At 51.9% G+C, this 8393-nt stretch overlaps 1 protein-coding gene across 4 annotated transcripts in view; it reads right to left on the reverse strand.

The window, feature by feature from the left end:
• Nucleotides 1-8393, reverse strand: part of PADI2 (peptidyl arginine deiminase 2) — a 77665-nt gene that overhangs the window by 40402 nt on the left and 28870 nt on the right. The gene's annotated exons all lie outside the window — the stretch shown is intronic.

The following is an 8393-nucleotide window of genomic DNA, read 5'->3' on the forward strand; positions in this document are numbered from 1 at the left end:
TCCCCCACAGAAACCTGAGAGCCAGGGGCTGTGGGCGCCTCTTTTGTTCCTGAAGGCTGCATGGAGGGGCTCTGTATGGAGGGCAAGAGAGGGAGTTGTTGGAGGTGGCCATGATCTCTTGCTTATGGGAAAGAAGCACAGATAAAGATACTGTGGATGGAAGGACAGGCTGCTGGCTGCTGGGACCACGTCTGCTCCGCCCACCATTGTGTCCCAGCGCCCAGCACGTGGCCATGCTCAGTGTATTACTTAGAGAATAAGCCGACAAGTGAAGCCACACTTCTTAGCTTCCCAAACTCTATTACTGGAATGATAAAAAAATAAAAAAGATCCAGTATCAGGTCCCTTGCCTGCTTGCAATTATTCAGTGCCTCCTCAGTGCCCACCCATACAGCAAATCCAAACTCTAGCCTGGGATTCACTCACTGGCATTTAACCATGACATCTCAACTTGACTCTCCAGCCTCATTTTCTGCAACTCCTTCCAACCTCTCAAGTCTCTGCATTGTTCCATCTCACGGCACATTTCTCATATGCTGTTCCTTCTACCTGTAATACTTTCCCCTGACTTCTCTGCCTGGCAACTGCACATCCCTACTTAAAGACTCAACTCAGTTGATTTGTCCCCATGTTTATTTTCCCTTGTGGCAGCTAGCTCCTTGGAGGTAGGGGATAACCTTTCTTTTTGCTCCAGCACCTGGCCTGGTCTAGGCACACAGTAAATACAAATACTTGCTGCAGGAAGGGCTGGAAGAGGAGGGCTTGCTTATACTGCTAGTTATTCATTCCATGAATATTTATCGAGCATTTACTATAGTACTATTAACATTTTTCTTTATTTGTATTTTAAGATTTTAGTTATTTGTTTTAGAGAGGAGAGAGAAAGAGAAACAGGAGAGAGAGAGAGAGAGAGAGAGAGAGAGAGAGAGAGAGAGAAAGAGAGAAAGACGGGGGAGGAGCAGGAAGCATTAGCTCCCATATGTGCCCTGACCGGGCAAGCCCAGGGTTCTGAACCAGCGACCTCAGAGTTCCAGGTCGACACTTTATCCACTGCGCCACCACAGGTCAGGCCACATTTTTCTCCTAACTTTGTTTTAAATAGAGATCTTATCATTACCATAAAAGGCAAGCCTTTATCAATTGCCATAAAAGCATAATATTGAGCATAATTCTAGGTGCTGAGAGTAAATTGGTGAAAAACATATTTCCTAGCCCCATGGAGCATTTATCCTAGTAGAAGAGGAAGACTTTTGATGAATTACACAGTTAATTGTGTGATTACAGATGTGGTAGGTACTTGCTGTAAAGGAGAGGCACAGCATGCCACGTGAGGCCCAGATCTGGGAGTCAAGGAAGGGTTCCTGGAGGCAGTGGCATTTGAGCCAAGACCTAAACTTCCAGTCAGGACAGACAAGGATTCATTAGACCAGTGGTTCTTGAATTTGAATGGGTATCAGCCTCCTCTGGAGGACCCGTTAAAATATAGGTTGATAGCCATCCCCGGAGTTTCTGATTCAGCTGGGCTGGGCTGCGGCCTGAGAAACCGTATTTCCCCCTCTCTCCCACTTTATTGAGGAACAACGGACACATATAAATGTACATATTTGAAGTGAGTGAGGTGATGATTTGATATACACACACACTGTGGATGATAAGAGGCCTGTCTATCAAGCTTCCGGGAGGTGATGGTCCGGGGGGCCGTGGTTTGAGAACCACCGAGTTGGACGAGGCGAGGAGAGGACGCAGAGCAGAGACCTCCACGCAGCAAGGACAGCCAGGGTGGTGGTCTGGCGTGGATGCTCACGCGGCAGGTGGGGAATTGGAAGGAGGTCTGTGTGGTTGGGCTCTGCGAGCTGGCAGGGGGGTGGGGAGGGACTGGTGGGAGGCCAGGGCCAGGTCGCAGCGCAGCGGGGAGCTGGAATGATTCCCCACAGAGCATGGAAGCTCTAAGGCAGGAAGTGGTCTGGTCGCCTCTGCACTGGGACAGACCACCCAGGGTGCAGGGTGGGGAGGGATTTCAGGAGAGCAATGCTGAGAGTGGGGGAACCAGGGACAAGGTGACAGCAGCTGTCCAGGTGAACAATGATAGTGGTCTGGGACCAGGGGGTGGCTGTGGAAATGGAGAGAAATGGCCGGTCAGTTGGTGTCAAGGGATCTTTCTAGGCTTTGTGACTGAACATCTGTCTATCCTCACTAATTCTGGGGGGCTACCAAGTCTCTGCGGTGCTCACTCAGTCAGCCGGGAGGGTCACCAGTGTGGCTTTGCAGAGCTGGGGTGGCTCACTCAGCCCCCGACCTGAGGGCATGACATGCCTGCTCCTCGCTGGCATCTGGCACTCTCAGTTGGTCCACGTGCCGGGGGCCTCATTCACACCGGCAGGGGCTCAGCTGCGCAGTGACCCCAGCTCCTGGCGGCCTGAGCGTGAGACCCTGTCATCGGGTCTTTGCAGGAGTCTGAGGGGGGTGGTGGGTGCCAGTCTAGCATGCAACCCCAGGTGAGCACCCTCAAGGTGAGGGACAGGAAAGAGAGGCAAGGCATCACCATCGGCATGGTGGTGGCTGGATTTGTGAGGTGGGTGGCTGCTTCTGGACCGGGAATGGTGGGCAACCATGACGCCTGACTTGTCAGCCTCTCTCTGCTTGGTAACCCTGGCAGCCTCTCTCACTAGCACGGGTGCCTCCAGCTGCCCCGGGTCCTCTTCTGAGGGAAGAAACAACATAATCTATGGCTACTTTCTCCTTGGACACCTTCAATGACTCCCCACTGCTTACAGAACAAAGTCCATCACCTGAGCCTGGCATTCAAAGACCTGGCCTGAGCTTACTGACTCTCTAGCCTTATCTTCCAGGACACTGAACCCTTTCAGTCCCCATGTGTCCCCACTTTCCTGCTGGGTACCTTTGCTCCTATATAGCCTGTCCTGGTCACACTGTGAACCCCGGTCCATTCTTCATCTCTTTTTTTTTTTATTATTTTTATTTATTTATTCATTTTAGAGGAGAGAGAGAGAGAGAGAGAGAGAGAGAGAGAGAGAGAAGGGAGAGGAGCAGGAAGCTTCAACTCCCATATGTGCCTTGACCGGGCAAGCCCAGGGTTTTAAACCGGCAACCTCAGCGTTCCAGGTCAACGCTTTATCCACTGCGCCACCACAGGCCAAGCCATTCTTCATCTTGATTGCCACCTCTTCCAGGAAGTCTTTCCTGATCCCATCAGTCAGCACTCACCTTTCCCTACCTTTGCTGGTGCCGCAAACAACTCTTAACAAACGTTGTTCAACATTTCTCTCCCATGAGCAATATGAACTCTTTGAGGCCATATCTCATAATTATTTGTTTTAATAATATATAATAAACCCAATACTAATTCCAGATAACTACTTATGAGTATTTATTAGGTGCCAGGCACTGTTCCTAGCCCTTGGGCCACATGATCTCAGTCCATCCTTTTGAAAACCCCATGAGGCTCGTAGTAATATCATCCTATTTTACAAATAAGCATGTTGAGGCCCACAAAGAGCAAACACTTGCTCCAAGTCTCAGGGGCAGTAATGGCAGAGTGTGGGGTGAGCTCTGGGCCTGGCTGCTCCCTTCCCAGGAAAGGATCTCTAGGTTACAGTCCTCCCTAAAGGTCCTCCATGCAAGGACTCCTGGTGGGGGATGGGGTGAGTTGGTAAGCCTGGCTCAGGAAAGGATCAGATGAGAAGCTATTAGGAACTGCTAGAGCCCTGTACTTATTTCTCAGGTGGGAGTCAAAGGCCCAGAAAGGGTGAATGACTGAGGCTTGAACCAGTCAAAATTTCTGGGCACAGGGTCTGGCAAGGGTGGGCAGGGGAGAGCTGCCTCTGCAAACTGGCCTCCCCCAAAGTGTAACTGTCCAGCTGGGGGTGGGTGCTGGGGTGAGCTCCAGCTACCATGCTCCCACCAGGACTCAGGGCTCTGTGGGTAGGAAAAAAAGGCTCTCAGGACCCCAGCTGCGCAGGAGGCTGTGGGCTCAAACCACAGGCGCCTGGTCCTCCACAGAACCTCACCACTTTCTGAGAACCAGCTCGAAACCTGAGCCCAGGAGCAGCTCCTGGAGCGGCCTCCTACTAGGGCTGAGGGCTCTGGGTGCTGTTCTAATTTATGGGCCACCTGACCTGGCCCGATTCTTCCTGCCATCATTCTCTCAGGAGCTAGCGCTGCTCTGGCCAAGCCTGGCCACATGCCCTTGACTTTCCGCTGGCCCATCCAATGGTGCCTGTCCCTGGAGGCTGGAGGCGGAGAGCTCAGCCCAATGATAGGCATCACAGGCCACACATCATTCATTCACTTACTCAACCAAGAAGCCTTTCGCTGACTTGAGGGCCGGAGGGGCATGGGGGGAGGAAGGCAGCGAGCAGGGAGGAGGACACACCGAAAGCACAGGTCCCCAAAGGCAGCCCAGCTGGCAGTGCAATTAGGGGCCTGGGCTCTGCACTGCCACCATTCCCCGGCTGTGTCATCTTAGGCAAACATTCCTCACCTCAGGTCCCCCAACTGTAAAAAACGGGCCAGTAACAGTACCTAACACATTAAGTCGCTGTGAGGTTTAAACACGTGTAAATTCATGTAAATTATTAAATACATATGGAATGAAAATGCAAGGTGCTGAGAGGGCTGCCTGGTACAAAGGAGCTGTTAAAAAAGTGTTAGCTAGGAATAATAAGATCTACATAGAGCCTGACTGGTGGTGACGCTTCAACCTCTGCGGTCCCAGGTTCGATACCCCGAGGTTGTTGGCTGGAGGACAGGATCATCAATATGATCCCAAGGTCACTGGCTTGAGCCCAAGGACACTGGCTTGAGCAAAGAAAGGGTCACTGCCTTGGCTTGAGCCCCCCCCGGTCAAGGCAAGTATGAGAGCAATCAATGAACAACTAAAGTGCCACAACTATGAGTTGAAGCTTCTCATCTCTCTCCCTGTCTCTCTCTCTCTCAAAAAAAAAAGCTGCAAAGAAAAGACAGTAATGAGGTAGAGTGCCTGGGGCTCGTGGAAGGGTACCATGAAATGTTAGTGGAGATGATATTTGAGCTGAGACTTGAGGGATGAATGTCAGGCTTGCAGAGGCCTGGAGGATAGTGCTCCAGGCAGAGGGAGTGGCACCTGCAAAGGCCCTGAGGTGGGAATGAGCTTGGTGGGCCCAAGGGCTGACAGCATTCCAAAGCCGATGTGGCAGGAGTGGAATGTGTGCAGGGGAGTCAGCAGGAGAAAGACCAGTGAGGCGGGCCTGGCACTCTCTGGGAAGGGGAGACTGCGGCACCCCAAGTCCTCATTGCTTCAGACTGGATCGCAGACCCTCCCTGGCCTTCCTCCTAAGGATACTTTCCAAAAACACTCGCACCAACCAAGAGTCAGAAGGAGAAAATCTGGGAGGAGTTGAGAGAGTGAGATGGGGAGAAGATACATCTGCACTGTTTGTGGCTTCCCCAGCATTCTCCTGGGCCATTGTCTAGGAACTTTTGTCCTGGTACCTTCTTCCTCTCTTCTGCCGGAGAGGAATCTGGACCTGAATCTTGCATGAGGTTGGGCAAAATGGCTTCATCTTTTTAAACCTCACTTTACTCATCTACAAAATGGATTGATCCTAGCAGGACCTCAGGGGCAAGCCCTACTGAGATATAAGACTGGTCAGCCTCTGCCTTGGGGTTTCCTGGGAAAGGAGGTGGGGATCACCCCCACCTCCTACCTCATGGACTCATCACAAGGTCAAATGTAATCAGGAGACTGCCCTGCAGGGGCAAGAGACACTTGTTAGCATCATCTCTGCCCTGAAGCTCCTGCAGACCTCAGGATCCAGAACCTGGCCTGTCTCCACCAGGGACAAAGGGATACCTGCCCAATCGGGAACTCTCACCCCCTGGACAGATGCACAAGCCAAGGGAAGGCCAGGAGAAGCTGTCTCCACGGCTGGTTTGTGGGTCAGCGGGAGAGTTGGGCAGTGTGTGATCAGCCTGTTAACTTTATGCCAAGGCTGCCCTTTCTCCAATCTCTCCCAATTCTGTGAGTGTCCCTGGTTCCCGTGCCAGTGAGGCGAAACCAACTTGAAACCCCACTCCATGCTCTCTCCAACTTCAAGCCGGAAGTGGATGGGGACCTAGGCCAGTCCTAGTGGAGATGCGACTGCCAGGTAAAGTCCATGGAGGAGAGGACAAGGCAGACATGTGCCAGACCAAGATAAGTACACGTGAGAGTAGTAGGAGGAAACAGTAAGTATCTTTAACAACTATTTCAATGTAAATCTCCAGGAAAAGCAAATCACACTTCCCCCTTTCTGTGCATTTACTCATAGCTGGCTGGAGACTAGTGCTCAGAATGTGTCTGGGTCAGGGCGTCCTTCCCCAAAGGGCCAGTTTTGCTGGGAGAGGATGGGTGGGCTGTAGGGTCTTCTGGGGACAAGGAAGATGAGACCCCTGCTGTGTTTGGAGCGGAGGAAAGCCATGTATGCATCTCAGGAGAGGGTATGCTTCTCAGGAGAGGGAGGCCCAAGGCCCTTGGGAAAGGGAGTAGGAGCTGAGGCCTGTTCACTCCCCTCTGTGACTCAGAAGGAGTCAGGGGTCAAGATATCAGTCCCTAAACTAACTGGGCCCAGGGTCCTTCAGGCTTTGTCCCTGGGTGTCTCTTCAGAGACCCTGGGGGGTGTCAAAAGGAGTGTTGAGTCAGGCCCTGTGTCTGAGTCAGGAAGGACTGAGTGGGAAGTGGAGGGTCAAATGGAGGTGGTGAAGACTCTGGGGGCAGTGGGATGATGGTCCAGGTGGAGGGTGGAAGGGACACAGGCTGAGAGGGTCACTCAGCTCAACCTGCTCATTTTAAGGCCACACAGAATAGAGGTTAAGAGTATGAGTTCTGAGTCAGACAGAACTGGACCTGAATCCTGCATGAGGTTGGGCAAATGGCTTCATCTTTTTAAACCTCACTTTACTCATCTACAAAATGGGTTGATCCTAGCAGGACCTCAGGTCTATGATGAGGAAGATAGGAGATAATGCATTTGGTTCATAAGAGCTCGCTGATATCCCCTGCCATTATTATTACTGACGGGAGCTCTCACCACTACAGATATTAGGAGTAACAACGGCAGTGACAGCCAGTCTCCTTAGTTCCAGGAGGTGCTTCCTTTGTTTAGACCAGTGGCTCTCAACTGGAGGTGATCTTGTCTTCCTGCCATGGGAGTGCTGGCATTATCTGAAGACATTTCTGGTTGTCACAATTGGGGGGACTGCTACTGGCATCGCGGGATGGGAGCCAGGGATGCTTCTAAACCTTCTATGATGCACAGGACGGCCCACAACAGAGAATTATCCGGCACACAATGCGACAGTGGCAAGGAGGAGAGACCCTGCTCACGCACTGTTCAGTACAGGTGGCTATGCAGCATCTGAAATGAGGCTAGCCTGCACTGAGATGCGATCTAAGTATAAAATACACACTGAACTTCAAAGACTTAACATGAAAAAGAGATAGCAAACTACCTAATCATTGTTCCATTGATTATGATTTGAAATGCGAATATTTTGGATATATTAGGTTAAATAAAACATACTGCTAAAATTAATCTCACCTGTTTATTTTAACCTGAAAAAACTGGCTGCTAGAAAACATTGAAAATGACCCACGTGGTTCTGTTCGTGGCTTGCATTCTGTTTTGGTTGGACAGTGCTGGTCTAGACTCCACTTCTTCTCTTGGGGGTGATGGAGAGTCTGAAGTGAAGTGCAGGTGGGGGCTGTGGGTCACTGAGGCTGTGACTGGTATCCCTGCCCCCCTCTAGAGGTACCACACCAGCCTTTCGGGCTGCACCAAAAGTATCCTGGTGAATAAACAGGCGGGTATGGTGACAGCAGAGGCTTAGAGACTTGAGCGTCCTGGCCCCTGGCCGGCTCCCCTGGCAGGTTAGGATGGGGGGTGGGGTAGGGACAGAAGGGGAGCTCTCCGAGGCCACTGCGGACTGGACCACATACCACTGCTGTGTTATGACCCTCAGAAACTACCTCTGAGATTTACATGTGGGACCACAGAGGCCGGGGGCAGATGAGTGGAGAGGGTTTCTGGTCTGCAGTGACCGGGTCCTCTGCCCTCAGGGAAGGAGCATGGGGCTTGAGGGTATCCTCGTGGCCAATGCCTGCTGAGGAGATGGCAGGAGACTGGCTGGGCAGTGTTGCCAGGGCCACTGAAGGGGGCAGAGAACAGGCTGGTGAGGGTATGTGGGAAGACACATGGGTAGGATTCAGTGGGGGCCTGAGGGAGGCAGGGCACTCCAGGTGACAATGATTTGGGAGCAAAAAGCCACATTGGCACCTCCAGCTCATCTCAAAGCACAGAGAAGTTAGGGGACCCACTCAAAGTTATCAGCATGGGGTCCTACCTCGGTCCTGCTTG

This window comes from Saccopteryx leptura, chromosome 3 (assembly GCF_036850995.1).
Source record: "Saccopteryx leptura isolate mSacLep1 chromosome 3, mSacLep1_pri_phased_curated, whole genome shotgun sequence".
NCBI classification, from domain to species: domain Eukaryota; kingdom Metazoa; phylum Chordata; class Mammalia; order Chiroptera; family Emballonuridae; genus Saccopteryx; species Saccopteryx leptura.